The sequence below is a fragment of the Rhinolophus sinicus genome, chromosome 9, assembly GCF_057876585.1.
Source record: "Rhinolophus sinicus isolate RSI-liver-muscle chromosome 9, RSI-T2T, whole genome shotgun sequence".
Classification (NCBI taxonomy): Eukaryota; Metazoa; Chordata; class Mammalia; order Chiroptera; family Rhinolophidae; genus Rhinolophus; species Rhinolophus sinicus.
The window spans coordinates 29,540,446-29,556,041 of NC_142509.1; the positions used below are offsets into that span (position 1 = coordinate 29,540,446).

General features: G+C 45.8%; 1 protein-coding gene across 1 annotated transcript in view; it reads right to left on the minus strand.

The window, feature by feature from the left end:
• Positions 1–15,596, minus strand: part of RFC5 (replication factor C subunit 5) — a 37,370-nt gene that overhangs the window by 21,377 nt on the left and 397 nt on the right. The gene's annotated exons all lie outside the window — the stretch shown is intronic.

Here is a 15,596-nt window from a genome sequence, read left to right on the forward strand (position 1 = left end):
AATGCCCCCACTGAATTTGTCACAATAAGACTAAACTCACATAGGTGTGGGGTTCAAATTTATACTATGGGGCACCCCCAAGCCAAGAAACTCGTTAAATACAAACTCTGGAAGGACAATCCTTCAGCCTATATGTACAGGATTCCCACAAAGATCTGCTCCTTTGAAATGACAAAGCACACGAGGAAACCATCTACCATGAGCAAGAGAGGACAGAAACAATGAACAACAAGCCCGGATCCCAGTTGCTCCAGATAATTGGATTATTCAAGACGCGTTTAAAACAAATTGGATCACAGTGATTAAAGTCATAAATAAATAAAAAAATGCAAGAAAAGAATGACTTTTACAATAGATAAGGTACTTTTGGAAGAGTAACTGGGACGCCTTTATTTTGGTATTCAATCTTATCATTGTCGGTGGAATGAAACAGTCAACATGAGATTGCACCTACGCATTTGTGTGTTAACTAGAAGCAGTAAAATTTCCCCATGAGTCATTCATCATCACTCATTCAGCATACATTTATTGATAAGGTAAAGTGCCACTGACTGTGTTATGCCCTGGGGGTATGGCAGGTAAAGGAGACAGACCCTCCAGTGGGGCAGAGACAATTGCAGTTGAAACAGACATTGAGTGAGTTAATTACAAGTGTGATACACGTACCCAGGGTGAAGGGAAGTAAAGGAAGACCCGTCTGGGAGGGGCCGACCGAGGAGGACCCTAAAGAAGTTTCAGCAGAGACCCGAAGAATGAGTAGAATTTACCCTGATGACGAAGGAGTAGAGAAAGCTGTCCAGGCAGAGAAGACAGCATGTTGGAAGACCTGGATTCCAGACAGGCAGGTGCATTTGAGAGCCTGCAGGCAGACCACTAAGGCAGAATGAAGAAAGCCAGTGGGGGTGTGGGATGTGTGTGTAGGAGGTCACAACACAAGGCTGAATAGCTCCAGGGGCCAGATTCTGACAACCCTTGTACATACGTTGGCCTAGCATTTGGATTTGGATTTATCCTGCAGGTGTTGGGACAATTTGGGAGAGGAGAGATCATCCAACGTATACTCTGGAAAGAGCATTCTGGGGAGGAGGTGCCAGACAGTTCAGTAAAAGGTAGACCTGTCATTCCTCTGGGTAAACAGGATTTGAGCTGTGAAAAGAAGTTCCTCTCCTTCACGTCTTGGTAGAAAACGCTCGAAACAATTTTGATGAGAATCAATAGGAGAATAAAACTGTTAAGAGGAAGTAAGCTGGAAGTATATCCATGGTGCATTCCTAAATGGAAAAACAACCGTACGAATAATATGTAGAACATGCTCCCATATTTAAAAGCTAGAAATAAAACCTAAAATCACCCCTATAGGTGTGTGGGCGTGTGTGCGCATAATAAAAATATATATTCATATAATAAGTCTGAAAGCTTCCATCCTCCTTATCTTCAGGTTCCTATTGTGGATAGTGGGCAAAACAATAACAGTGATACTTCATGTTTTCAAATCCATTGCTGATTATCTAAAGGAATAAAAAAGAAAAATTTTAAATTACTCCAAGGTCATGATCGTGACCCCCTCACTGGAAAGTGAGCTCCCTGAAAGTAAACCACATGTATTATTCATCTTTGAAATTTTCCAGTGCCTGGCACATAAATGCCCAATAAAAGTTTATTAGATTTGAGAATAAGAATATGGGAATTTGGAAATGCCCCGAGGGTTGTGGGGAAACTGGCAAGAGATTACTTTTTCGAGAGTAAAATTCAACAAATATTTATTGAGCCTTTGTGGTGTGCCACCCTGAGCTGGCATGTAAGGTGAGGGGAAGTGGTTGTGTTTAGCAGCCTAAAGCCCTAACCTTAGCAACAAGTAAAGCAGGATTAGAGAGAGATGGTCAAGGGTACGAGCTCTGGAGTCAGGCAGACCAGGGTTTGAATTAGGATTCTTCCACTTACTGGCCATTGACCAAAGGCAAATAGCTTAACCTCTTTGGGTTTCAAATTCTTCATCTGCAAAATAAGCATGATGATAATCGTAGCTACCTCAGAGAATTGTTGAGGGAAATAAGTGAGACAGATATTCACACCAAGCACAGTGCTTGGGCCAGAGTAAGCCCTCGATTCACATGAGATCTTATTGTAGACAAACGTAGGGCTCAAATTCAGTGTATCTTGTTGGTGCCACTCTTAACCAGTGACTCTAGAATATCACTTTGGTAACTTTGGAAGGCAGATAAATGCCCTTGGCCCCCCCAAAATGTCCACATCCTAATCCCTGAAACCCGTGAATATGTTACCTTATATGACACAAGGGACTTTGCAGATATGATTAAGGATCTTGAGCTGGGGAAATGATCCTGGATTATCCAGTGGGCCCAGTGTCCTCACAAGGATCCTTGTAAATGAAAGAAGGAGGTGGAAGAGTCAGACAAACATATGACAATGGAAGCAGAGTGATAAACGATTGCTGTCTAGGGGCCACGAGTCAAGAACTGTGGGCAGCCTTCAGAAGATGAAAAAGGCAAAGAAATGCATTTTCCCCTAGAGCCAACACCTTGACTTTAGCCCAGTAGGATGATTTTTGAATTTCCAACCTCCAGAATTGTAAGATAATAAATTGGTGTTGTTTTCAGCCACTATGTTAGTGCTGACTTGTTACAGCAGCCATAGGAGACTCATACTTACTCATGGAGGTGGCTGGCCAGACCCCACTCAAGGAAGGACTTTATTCGTCTGTTCATCCGCTCATGGGAACTTGAGTTGTTTCCACCTCTTCGCTATTACGAATAATGCTGTGCACATTCATGTAGATATCAGTTCAAGTCCTTTCTTTCAATTCTTTTGGGTTTATACCCCAAAGTGGAATTTCTGGATCATATGGTAATTCTAGGTTTAATTTTTTGAGGAGCCTCCACGCTGTTTTCCACAGAAGCTGTACTCGTTTGCATTCCCACCAGCAATGCACAAGGGCTCCAACTTCTCCACATTCTCACCACGACTGGTGGTTTTGCACACACAATCTGGAGCCCATGTAGAAGAGATTCTGTTGCACAGCTTTTTAGAAATGGAATTGCTGGGTCAAAGGGTATACGCCCTCCAATTTACACTCCCACCATGAACGTATGAAAGTGCCGAATTGCCATATTCTCACCAACCTTAGATCATATTGCATTTTTAAATATTTGCTATACTGATGGACAAAAAATATGTCATTGCGTAAATTTGTATTTTTCTAATTACTGTTGGAGTATCTTTTTGCATTTTTAATTGGCTACCAGTGTACTTTTTCTATGGTTTAATGAGTTCTTGATTGGTAGACGTTTAGCTTGGTTATCAGCTCACTGCGTTTGTGAAATGGCCAAACAGGAGGATGAATATGGGAAGCTGTTTGAAATGCATCCAGTGACCATAAAATGACTACAGAGACATTCCAAATGATAACCCTGAGTCATCAAGTAGTTACACTGTATTTAGGAAGTAGAATGGTGTTTTACAAAGAGTTCTATCAAAAGTAGTTAAAAATATGAAGTCTCGGTAATTTTTAAAAGCTACCATTTACTGCACATAACCATGCGTCATCCTGTTAGGGCTTTTTATACATCATTTTATTTCATCTTGGCTTGAACAAGTATCATCTCATTTTATGTTGTAGAAAGACAGGTTTCTGGAGACTTGCCCAAGGTCAGCAAGCACAGGAAGTGAGTGGATAGTTGGATCCTGACACCCTCAGCCTTTGAAGGTGACTTCTGAAGGGAGGTCCCGGAGACTCATGGCATGAACCACTCCTACCAATGTCTCGAATATCCTGGGGCTTTTTGTTTTTGTTCTGTTTTGCAAAGCCAGAGTCAGCAAACTTTCAGAGGAGGGCTTTATTGGAGTTCTGCACAGAGTGTGCGCCATGACTCACTAGTAAAAGGTGGTGGTGCTTTCAGGTGGGGCTTAGACACAACAGTGAGTGGCACTAATCACCTGGTGAGGAAGTTACTCCCCTTTCATTTCCCTTCCAATCATTTCATCAAGGGGAAAGTCTCCATGTGGCGCTAGCAAGTCTGCAACACCTAACACTTGCTGATGTTTCCTTTTCTTTTCTTTTCTTTTAAACAAAGATGCTGCTGCAATCCAGAGCTTCAATAGGTGACAGTGTCTAGGTAGAATTTAATAACATTATTTTTAAAAATTATATTCACTTTTACAGTTACCATCTAATTACGGCAAGATGGCTATCTTTTATTTGCACTCATGAAATAAATGTCCCTTTTAAAATAATTGTAAAAATAGTAAGTCACTTTAGAGAAAATTGTAAGCATATGCTGTTATAGATTATTAAATAATTGGGCAAAACTGTTACTAAAGGTAATACTTGAATGACGTTTTGGAGACAGGTTTACTGGATGCAGAGCAGTATCTGGGCTTCACCAGTGTCACTAGTTGTTAGCTCTATTCCTACTTTTCTAACTTTAGGGCACATCATAATCACACAGGAGGCTTGTTAAAATGCAGATTCCCAGAACTTTAACCCCAGAGAGCCCCAGTGGGTTTGAGACAGGACCTGGGGTTTTGCAATTTTGATAAACAACCCAGGAGGTTCTGACACAACTGGTCAGCATATGGCACTTGCAGAAATTCTGGACTGCGTCTTCCCATTTTAACTCAATACCAATTTTTAAAAGAACAGATCGGTGGGAATGCTCCACGTATGTAAACCCACCCTGCCACAGAAGTACTTTTGCCGTTGTGTTACTAGAGCAGGTTCTGTTTCCAGGAGCAGCAGCAGTTGCAGCTAATTCTCAGGCAGCCTTATAAGCGCTTTACACATGTGGAGTCATTTACTCCTCAGTACAGTCCTAGGGGGGCAGATATTATTATTACCCTCATTTTACAGGTGAGGAAACCCAGACGGAGAGAGGCGAAATCACTCGCCTGAGGTCGGTCACAGGGCCAGGAGGTGGCAGAGCTGGGATTTAAAACCTGGCCATCTGACTCAGAGTCAACGTTCTTACCTGTGATAGAAGGTCAGCTGACTGTCTTCTGCTCTCTTTGTGGTGATGAAGGCTCATCACCCTCCACTGCTACAGCTTCTTGTCATCCTATCAGGAAGTCAGACTCCATCCCAGGGTGGAGTCCTACTAACTTTCTAGCTCAATCGAAACCGTGGACTACGTCTGTCTTTTCAAAAGCCAACGCTTGTACTTCTAATGGCAAAAATAATAAATGTTCTAAATCTACCAGGAAAAATACACTGATTTATCTGATTTGGTGCACAAAAACATATAAGACAGGGGGAAAACCTGTGATCTGTCCCACTCCGGACTTCTAATTTCCTCCCCCCATTTCATCAAAGGAAAGTCCAAAAATCGCAGACTTGTCAAGGACCTTTAGTTCCAGTTTTCAGACTCAAGTCCAAGAGGCAGCTCAATAAACTCAGGATCGGTGCGTTTCCGAGGGCAACCACATTTCGGGTGATCTGAGCCTCATCCAGGATCAATGTGGACAATTTCGTTCGCTTACTACATGCATTTTTTTTTCTTTTTCTTTTCTTTTTCCCCCTAGTCACAGGTAGGTGCTAGAAGCCGAGCCAACCCAGTGGTACAAAGTGAACTGCAGACAGCTGTGGTGGGGTGTGAAGAGGAGGCACATTCCGCTTCTACTGACCAGACAGATGGCCCACGTGTGAGCTGGAAGGCAAGTGGGGGCTTCTTCTCTGCCCCGGGCACGGCTGACTGCGGCAAAGGTCTGTATCCGGGTAGGTAGCTTGCCTTGAATATGTCCAGACTGCAGAACAGGTCTTTTTTTTTTTTTTTTTTTTTTCCGCCAGCAGATGCTTTTTTGTACTGTTGAAGAGCTCTGGTGGAAGAAAGCTCGTAAGCAGCGCATGGAAAATGCATGGCCAGGTTGTCAGCAATTGCGTCATAGTTGCACTTTGGAAGGGGGTGATCACTTCGAATGATACACACGCATTCCCATGACAAACCCTTAAGACTCCAGCCTGGGTAAACAGCCTGTGTCCTTTATCAGATTGCTTCTTTCGACTCTAGCACAGACAAGAGCCTCTCCCACCCATTCAACAAACATGGGCTTAACTTTGAGGGGTTAGGAGGGGCTTTAGATGCTGCTTTTGATAATGAAGCAATGGACTCCCCTCCAAAAAAAAAGATGATTTCGTCCTATGTTCCTTATATCTGTCAAGGTGATGGTTGGGCAGCTAAAGATCGTGTATGTTTATAGGGGTACATATCGAGAACAACAAAAGATATTTTAGTAGAAACGATAAAGATTCTCAACTTGTATACAGTTTGACCTGTGACATCTGAGGCCAGAAAAGGGCGACTCTCTAAAAGGAAGCTGGAGAACAGCAGTGTTCAACTTTGGCGACACGTTAGAATTACCTGGAGAGCTTTTAAAAATCCCAATGCCCAGGTTACACCCCAGACAAATAAATCAGAATCTCTGGGGTTGGGACCCAGGCATCAGTATTTGAAAAATTGCCCCAGGTAATTCCCTTGTACAGCTAAGGTTATGAACCACTGCTGTAAGGGGAAATTTCCTTACTTTTCAAAAGTCACAGAACATTTTGGGGGAAATGGTAGCCTGCTGACATGTCATTACAAAGGAGTGAAAATGGAAGTCACCATATAGTTTGATTTCCATACTTTCTTTAACTGCCTGTCTCCTAATTGTTTTGTGCATATTGAAAATCCTACACTTTCGTGCTTATGGGGACCAGGTGGGTACAGCAGATGAGGGAAGGATCCCAGGTAAAGGTGGGGTCAAGGGGTCCGGAGGGGACAGAAAAGCCTTGGTCCCAAAGTAGAGTAGCCCTCCTGATATGTAGCATAACGTTTCCAAGTTCATCCTTTGTAGCATGTGTCAGTGCTTCATTTCTTTTGATGGCTGAATAATATTCCGTGGTATGGCTGGACCCCATTTTGTTTATCCACGCATGAGATGGTGATGGGTAGTTGGGTTGTTTCCACCCTCTGGCTGCTGTGAATAGTGTTCCTCTGAGCATTCGTGTGCAAATTTTATTTCAACACAGAGACCCTTCTTACATAACAACATACCGTGTTTCCCTGAAAATAAGACCACGTCTTATATTCAGTTTTGCTCCAAAAGACGCATTAGGGCTTATGTTCAGAGGATGTATTATTAAAAATCATGCTAGGGCTTATTTTCCGGTTCGGTCTTATTTTCGGAGAAACATGGTTTGCTCCTATAGCACTTGGTGAGCTAAGCACACTAAGCTCAGGAGTTGGGGACGTAACCACCGTTTGCCTTGGATGGTCCCGCTTTTAGCCTTGAGGACCCCACATCTCAGGAACTCCCTCAGTCCCGGGTAAACCAGGTTGGTCGCCCTACAGAGGCTGCGTAAGCTAATCAGCAGATGGAGGTTGGATGGTACCACGTACCGTTCACCAGCAGAAGCCTTCTCAAGGCAAGGCCGACTGTGACTTTAAAACTTGTGACTTTAAAAATTATTGCGACAAATATATGTTCCTTGCAGTTGTCTGCAATCACCAGTGATTTCAGGACTCTGCTTCGGCACACGTAAGTTTTTCTGGTATTCTTGGAGGAGTCCCACTGCTTTTTTTTTTTTTTTAACTATTACTTATTTAAATGTGTTTTTCCAGGACCCATCAGTGCCAAGTCAAATAGTTGTTTCAATCTAGCTGTGGAGGGTGCAGCGCACAGTGGCTCATGTGGGGATAGAACAGGCGACCTTGTTAAAAGCACCACGCTCTAACCAACTGAGCTAACCAGCCGCCCCACCCCCTTCTTTCGTCTCAGCTTCAGAATCACCTCCTCCCAGAGCCTTCCCAGAGCCCCTCCCTTTTCCCTTGCCCATGGTTTAAAGACTCCTCTCCTTTATTCCCAGAGCGTATTATAATTACAGGATTTGTCTGCACGAGCATGACTCCCTTAAGGATTATGGAATATTGCTGATGATTTTGTTTGCTCAGCATCAGTACCCTCTTTTTCTGGTAACGGCGTGGTCCTTTTCTTTCTTTCTTTCTTTTTTTTTTTTAAAGATTTTATTGGGGGAGGGGAACAGGACTTTATTGGGGAACAGTGTGCACTTCCAGGCCTTTTTTCCAAGTCAAGTTGTTGTCCTTTCAGTCTTAGTTGTGGAGGGCGCAGCTCAGCTCCAGGTCCAGTTGCCGTTGCTAGTTGCAGGGGGCACAGCCCACCATCCCTTGCAGGAGTCGAACCGGCAACCTTGTGGCTGAGAGGATGTGCTCCTACCAACTGAGCCATCCAGGAGCTCAGTGGCAGCTCAGCTCAAGGTGCCGTGTTCAATCTTAGTTGCAGGGAGCAGAGCCCACCCTCCCCTGTGGGACTCGAGGAGTTGAACCGGCAACTTTGTGGTTGAGAGCCCACTGGCCCATGTGGGAATCGAACCGGCAGCCTTTGGAGTTAGGAGCACGGAGCTCTAACCGCCTGAGCCACCGGGCCGGCCCCGGCATGGTCCTTTTCCTTTGGGGGACCAGTCCTCCTTTAATCTCATACCACATGGTTTGTGTAGAGTCAATGCCACTTCCCAGGCTCCAGGGTGACCCCACAACCCAGGCCTGGCCCATCTGCCCATTCCATGCCCTTGGCCGATGTGACTGGCTCAGGGGTAGGTGGCCTATACCTGGTTAGCAATCAGCCCTACAACTTATGTTGGTGCTAGCTGGAACTAAGGAAAAAGCGACTCTATTTCTGATGGGATTGTAAGCTGTCTGTGCCCATTTTTGTCACTTCCTGGGGGAAAAGCCATCTAAAAAGGAAGCCAAGATGGAAGAAAGCAGAGCTGAGTGACAGGGAGAGAAAAGGTCGTGCCAGGCCAGAGTGAGACTTCCGGAGTCACTTCCTTTCACTTCCGGAGTCACTTTTTGGCCTAAACTAGTTTTGTGTTTTGGGGGTTTTGTCCCTTGCACTTAGAAGAAAACTACAGAATATACTGTCCTTTACCGATATTTAAATCCCATGCAAATGTCACTCCCTAGCACATTGTAGGCACTCAAGAAATGTATGTGTAAACACACACTGTCCTAGGTATACCATTACTAAGTTTTTGTTTTAGTAATGAAACAATATCAATGCGAGAAGAGTCAGGAGGAGAGGCTGTAAAGAAGTTGGAGGCTTCACCCACTGCTGGTGAGAATGTAAATTGGTGCAACCACTATGGAAAACAGTTTGACAGTGTCTCAAACAGTTAAACACAATGACCATAATACCTGGCAATTCCACTTCTGCATATACACCCAAAAGAACTGAAAACAGGAGTTCAAAAAAAAACAAAAACCTTGTACATAGATGTTCACAGCAGCACTATTCACAATAGCCGAAATGTGGAGACTAACCCAAATATCCACCGACAGATGAATGGATAAATACACTGTGGTATATCCATGCAGTGGAATATTATGCAGCCATAAAAAGGAACAAAGTACTGACACATGCTATAATGTGGGTGAACCTTAAAAACATTATGCTAAATGAAATAAGACAGACACAAAAGGGCCAATATTGTATAATTCCACTTATATGGAATACCCAGAATAGGCAAATCCATAGAGACCAGAAAGCAGATTAGGGGTTGCCAGAGGCTGAGAGAAGGGGGGAATGTGGAGTGACTGCTAAATGTGTGCAGGATTTTCTTTTGGGGTGATGAAATCATTCTGGAACTGACAGTGGTGATGGTTATTCAACACTGTGAATATACTAAGTGTCACTGGGGGTAACATTTTATGGTATGTATATTTCACCACAAAAAGAACAAAACAAAAGAATGGGGAACTCCATTAGGGCTGCAGCAGACAGATGCCGTGCTGGTTGTTTCCTTCATAAGGCGCCCAAACTGGGGGGGGGGGGGGCAAGTCTGAGACCCAAACTGCACTGTGCCCCACCCCCTGCATTGTGACCCTCTGGTACCTTCGCAGAGCAGATGCCTTCTTCTGATTCACACAAAGACACCATTTTGGCGAATGCAGAACTTCCTCGACAAGATGGTGTAAAGTAAGAAAGCTTGGTGGATGGCGTCACTGTACTGCAATTTGCAACGATACTCCTTCGCGGTGCATCTCTAAGTACTCGAAGAGTGCCCCAGAAGGCATCCTCTCCCATCCTGAGGGTGCTATATCTGAAAACTCACAGGGCATCTTTCCGTGCTTAATTTGTAAAGCCAGCATAAATCACCGGACTAAATTGTCCATTACCGCGCGCTCGAATTATCTTGTCATCAAGAGAGTGATCTGGTTGTTTTGCTCACACTGGAAAATTAAGAGACAAAGAGGCAAAAGGCCAAAAGGAGAACTCTAGACAAAGTCAGTTTTCTGATGTCGGAAAAACTTCACAAGGTTAAAGATAGGAACGTCCTGCCTGCACTCATCAAAGGTAGTTTTTAAAAGCCATTTATGTTTAGAGTTAGAACAGAACAATAACAATCCTCTCGCAGCTAGGAAGATTTGGTTGTTACCTGGGGACTAGTATTCAGAGGCCTTTTTTTTCTCCTTAAAGAATTAGTAGAAAAAGGAAACAGAAATGCTTTGGGAAAGCGGTATGTTGAGCCCTTCAAGAAGTCGGCCTCGGTTTTGTTCAGTTCCAGGCACGCTGGCCACTCCTCTAAACTGCCATTGCCTAATTTGGGTGCCTAGTTACAATGCAACTTAGAAAACACTGGGGCCAGCTCATTGCTAACGTAAAGGACGTGGAAATATGGACTGAGACTTTTCCTGATGACCCAGAACTTCAGCTAGAACTTCAAAGGTGACGGCAGTGGGAAACAGTACTTCCCTCTGCTGTTGAGGTGGCCAGACTGGTCCTTTGACCGTCAATAACCATCCACCTCCAGCCTATATAAGACAAAGTCAAGATTTTATCCAGAGGAGGTTTCTCTGCCAGGAAACCCCTTTGTAGCAGGGGTTTCTTCTCCCCTCCCAATGTCCAAGCCAAAAGAGGAAGGTGAAAAGAAGAGACTGGGCACATTAAGGAAGAGGGGTGTGTGTGGGTGTGTCTGGCATCTCACCGCCGGCTGAAGGCTGCCTGCCTGGGGCTGCCCATGATGACAGGGTGAGGATGAGGGCAGCAGGACAAAATGCATCCTGTTTCCCGTGGGCCAGAGCGTATGTGCTTACGCTTGAGTCACCCTGAAAAGACTCACACAAGAGGACAGACTGCTAGGCAAGGGAAACTCTGAAAGAGGATGTGGGAGTACTTCCTGGGTTTTGAATGTAAAAGGGGTGTGCAAGCGGTCACCTAGCATGTCCACTGAGTCCCTATAAGGCCCTCAGGGAGTTTCCAAAGAGGCATCCCATGTAAAAGAGCCAGCACGTGAGTGCTTGCCAGGACACTGGGGGTGGAGGGGGTGGAACATCTGGCACTCAAGGAAGAACTATACCTGTACTCACCTGTTCTTAGCATAGGGTCCCTTTTCCACTCATTCCTCTGCTCCTGTAGCAAGGTGAGCTACAGAGGAGGCAGGAAAGGACACACCTGCCCTAGTCTCCACTGCAGATTGCTGAGCCACTTGTGGGTCAGGCCAGAAGGGGCAGGGAAGAAGGTAACAAACTAGATATGAGAAAGAAGGTTTGATTGGACTAGACTGGACTTCTAATACCCGAATACGAGACTGTTCTTACAGTTGAAACTAAAAGCTATGGGATCTAAGGAGACATTGCCAAGTTCAGCTCATGTGGTAGCCCAGTAACAATAATTTATTCCCACTATTGATAAAGCCATTCTGAGACATGTGTCATTCAGAGGTAGTACACAGTTTCTGGGACGCCATACACTAACAACACAGTTCTCATCAGTTAGCTCCAGTTTTCCAAGCTTGAAATTGGTGAGGTTCTTATTGATCTGAGGTGCAAACCACCATAAGCCATACCAGGGGCAGCAAATGAAGGAAATAAAAATAATGAACGATGGGGGCTGAGTCGGCCCCTGGTGAACTGGAGAGCGTGTGCCCCACCTGAAAGGGATAGCTTTCTCTCACATCTAGCCAATTCTTCCCGACTGTGGCCAGATGTTCCCATTTTCCCGGAAAGGCCAGAAATCTCCATTTTTTTGTTGCATCTCCTGATTTTGGAATTATTGTCAAGAATATTAGCCAGGGCTCCTTGTTGCAAATGATACAATCTACTCCAGGTAGTCTAAGCAGAAGTGCTTTAATCGGGCAGTACCCTGGACTGAATTGCATCCCCCAAATTCATATGTGGAAGTCCTCGCCCCCAATGTATCTTTACAGTTTTTAGGAGGCAATTCAGATTAGATGAAGTCAAAAGGGTGAAGCCCTAATCCAATAGGGCCATGGCCTTATAAGTAAAGGAAGCCATATGAGCCATGTCTGCCACGTGAGGACACAACATGCAGGTACCGTCTGCAATCCAGGAAGAGAACTCTCACCAGATCCCAGCTATGCTGGTACCCAGATCTCAGATTTCCAATCTTCAGCCCTGGGAGAAAAATTTCTGTTGGTTAAGCTGTTCAGTCTGTGGTATTTTGTTATGGCAACCTGAACAGACTAAGACAGGTGGTTAGAAAAACCGATAGAATCTCTAGGCGGGGAGGAGAGCCAGGCTTCGACTGTGCAGCCCAAATGATGCCCAAACCACACCATGGGGCTGCCCCTGTAAACACCACGCCAGGCCTCTCAGCACAAACGCCCAGCTTACTCAGGGGCAGGACACCTGGATGCAGGTACGTTGACTGCCATGTTCACTGCCAGGTAGATTCCTCCTCTTTGTTGCTCCCACCGCAGTAGGACAGAACCTAGATCCCATGAAACCTCCTTGCAAGGAAGTTTCTGGAAAAGTGCTTTGATTTTACGTATGGCGAGGTGGGACTCATTTTCCAAACATAAAAAGGATATTCAAAGGGGGCTGGCTGGGTGCAAAGCATAACAAGTGTCCTCGATAGCAATCAATTGCCAAAAATGGGGGTGGTGGTGGCGGTGGTTACAGCACTGCCTGTTGATGACTTCTGACCTATGGGTTGCTTTCATTGCTTAAACTTCCTCTGAAAACAACTAGAAAAGCCAGACCAAATCATCATCATCATCTATTTAAAGGCACTCAGAGAGCTGGGAAACAACCAGGACTAGAGGGGCCAAGATTCTGGAAGAGAGAGGAATTGTGGTGAGATGAGCTGACATTCTGCAGCCACTTTTTCCTGCTGGTGGGGGACAGAGACACCAGCAGAACCTTTGGCAGTCTCAAAGGGCTGGAGAGATAAAACGGGGGATTTGAGAGGCTAATATCCTAGGGAGAAAGCAGGGGCAGAAAAGTGAGCTTGATTGTTGGTGGTTTCCTCTGAAGACATTTGGCAAATTCTGAAACAGTGCTGGCCAAGAGGCTAAGAAGCCAAGCAGAAAGTCCCTGAAAAAGAGGGCAGTGTTCAGTCTTGCCATATTATGGAGATAAGGATTAGAGCTCAGGACTGGGAGGGTAGGGGCTGCCATGAACACCTAAAATTCTCAGTTGGAATCCCTGAAAGGCAAAGCCATAGAGGTAGGGACCAAAGTTAGGTGCTGTCTTATTAAAACTGCAACCCAGCCTCCTCCCAGCTCAGCCTTTGATTAGATTAAGATGGTCAGTCCCCATGCCATCTGTCTTGCAGAGAAAGGGTGAGCCTTCGCTAGAATTAGACAGCTTCACCTGGAGACTCAACATATTTTTTTTTCCATGCACAGCATGTATGGCATTCAACATACATTACAAGGCTTGCTAAGAGACAGGACTAAATTACTGAAGACAAAGAGAAAAATAGTCAATAGAAACAGACCCCACAGGTGACTGAGGTATTGGAATTAGACAAGTGTTTTAACCTTAATATGTTCAAGAAAAACAAAACAACCCCCCCCCAAAAAAAAAACAAAATGGGAAAAATAGGTGAAAAGAGAATTTCATCAGAGAATTGGAATTCATAAACTTCATAGTCCAAAATATTGAGAACACATAGAACTCACTTGAGCTTCTCAGCAACAGAGGGATTTTGAAAATGCTGCTTCAGCTCCGTATGAGCTATAAAACCCTACGGCCCACAATCTATAAAAAAGTTTGCCATGACTGGCTGTCATTCTCTCTACTTCTCAAGTGACTTCCTTTAAGGGACACATATTGTACTGTATGTTCTGAGTCTACTCTGGCCCGGAAGCCCAGTTCCCTGGCGTGGAACGGTGTTCACCTGGAGAAAGAGATGCATTTTGCGAATTATCCTAAATACATTCTTTGGGCAATGTGTGTTGGGAGTAAGATGGTCAGGGAGATAAAACCTCTCTGAGATGACATTTGAGTTGATGACACTGAGTGATAAGGAGCCAACCAGGAGAGGATTAGAGGGAAATGTGGTCCAGACAGAAGGGACGTAGAGGGCAAAGCACTCGGAGGCAAGAATATGTTTGGTGATTTCATTTGAGTCTACCAGCTTTTCTGTAAAGGTCCAGATAGCAAATATTTTAGGCCTTGCAAGTCTTAACAGTATCTGTGGCAACTATTCAATTCTGCTGTTATAATGCAAAAGTAGACACAGACAATAAACAAAAGTGGCAGTGCTCTAATAAAACTTTACTTATGGACACTGAAATGAGAATTTCTTATAATTTTCACGTGTCAAAATATTCTTTTGATTCCCCCCCCCCCATTTTAAAGTATAAAATCCATTCTTAGCTCTGGGGCCATAGTTTGCTGCTATAAGGTTGGTTAGGTAGACTGGGACCAGATTATGCAGGACACATGGGACATGGTGACAATCAGGTTAAGGTAAAGCCCCTTTCCCTTTCCACTTGGAAAGCCACCCGTCAGGGGATCGGGGTACCAGTTCTGGGAGGGCAGCTTCCTACAGCTCGTGGAAGGGCATCGGTTTCTTTTATTTTTTCTCCCAGTCACAAGAAAGGACAAACGAACAAAAAGACAGGGACGCGCACACACACGGAGCCAGAAAGCCAGAGAGGACGTGCCCAGGTTCACGCTGACGCTTCTCCAGCACGCACTTAGGGTTTTAAAGTTGGGCGCACACCTGCTCCCAGGCAGCGCGCACCTGCTGAGCAGCACTGCGTCCTCGTCTCGCGAGAGCGGGGCTGTAATAGTGGCCCCCACCCCCACCCCACCACCAAAGCCCTCTCCCCGCCCCCTTGCCCAGCCTCCGCGCTCTGGCACACACTCTGCCATCGCCACCGCCCCCGGGAGCAGCGTTGCCCCGCCGCGCGCGCTTCCCCCGCGCCCCGCCCGCCGCTCACTCGCACGCACGCCGGGTAGTAATTTCACTTTGCCACGCGAGCTCCGCATCCCCTAGAAATCCCGCCCCCCCGCTGCCCCCGGGGAGCCGTCCCTTCCCCGGCCAGGTGCGCGAGCTTGCGCGCTCCTCCTCCGCCTCCTCCGGCGGGTCCCTGGCGCGCCGGGGCCGGGGCCGGCCGGGGCGGATGCGCGCACGGCGCCTCTCCACCAACCCGCTCCCCTGCAGGTCCCTCGCTCGCTCTCCATCCCTTGCCGGCGCTCCCTCGCTTCCCCCGCCCTTTGATTGACAGGCAAGATGTCGGTGTGGAGCGAGGCAGGAGCGAATGCAGCAGCCGTCACCCCCGGCGCCCGGCGGCGGCAGCTACAGCAGCAGCAGCGCGAGGAGACAGCAGCCAG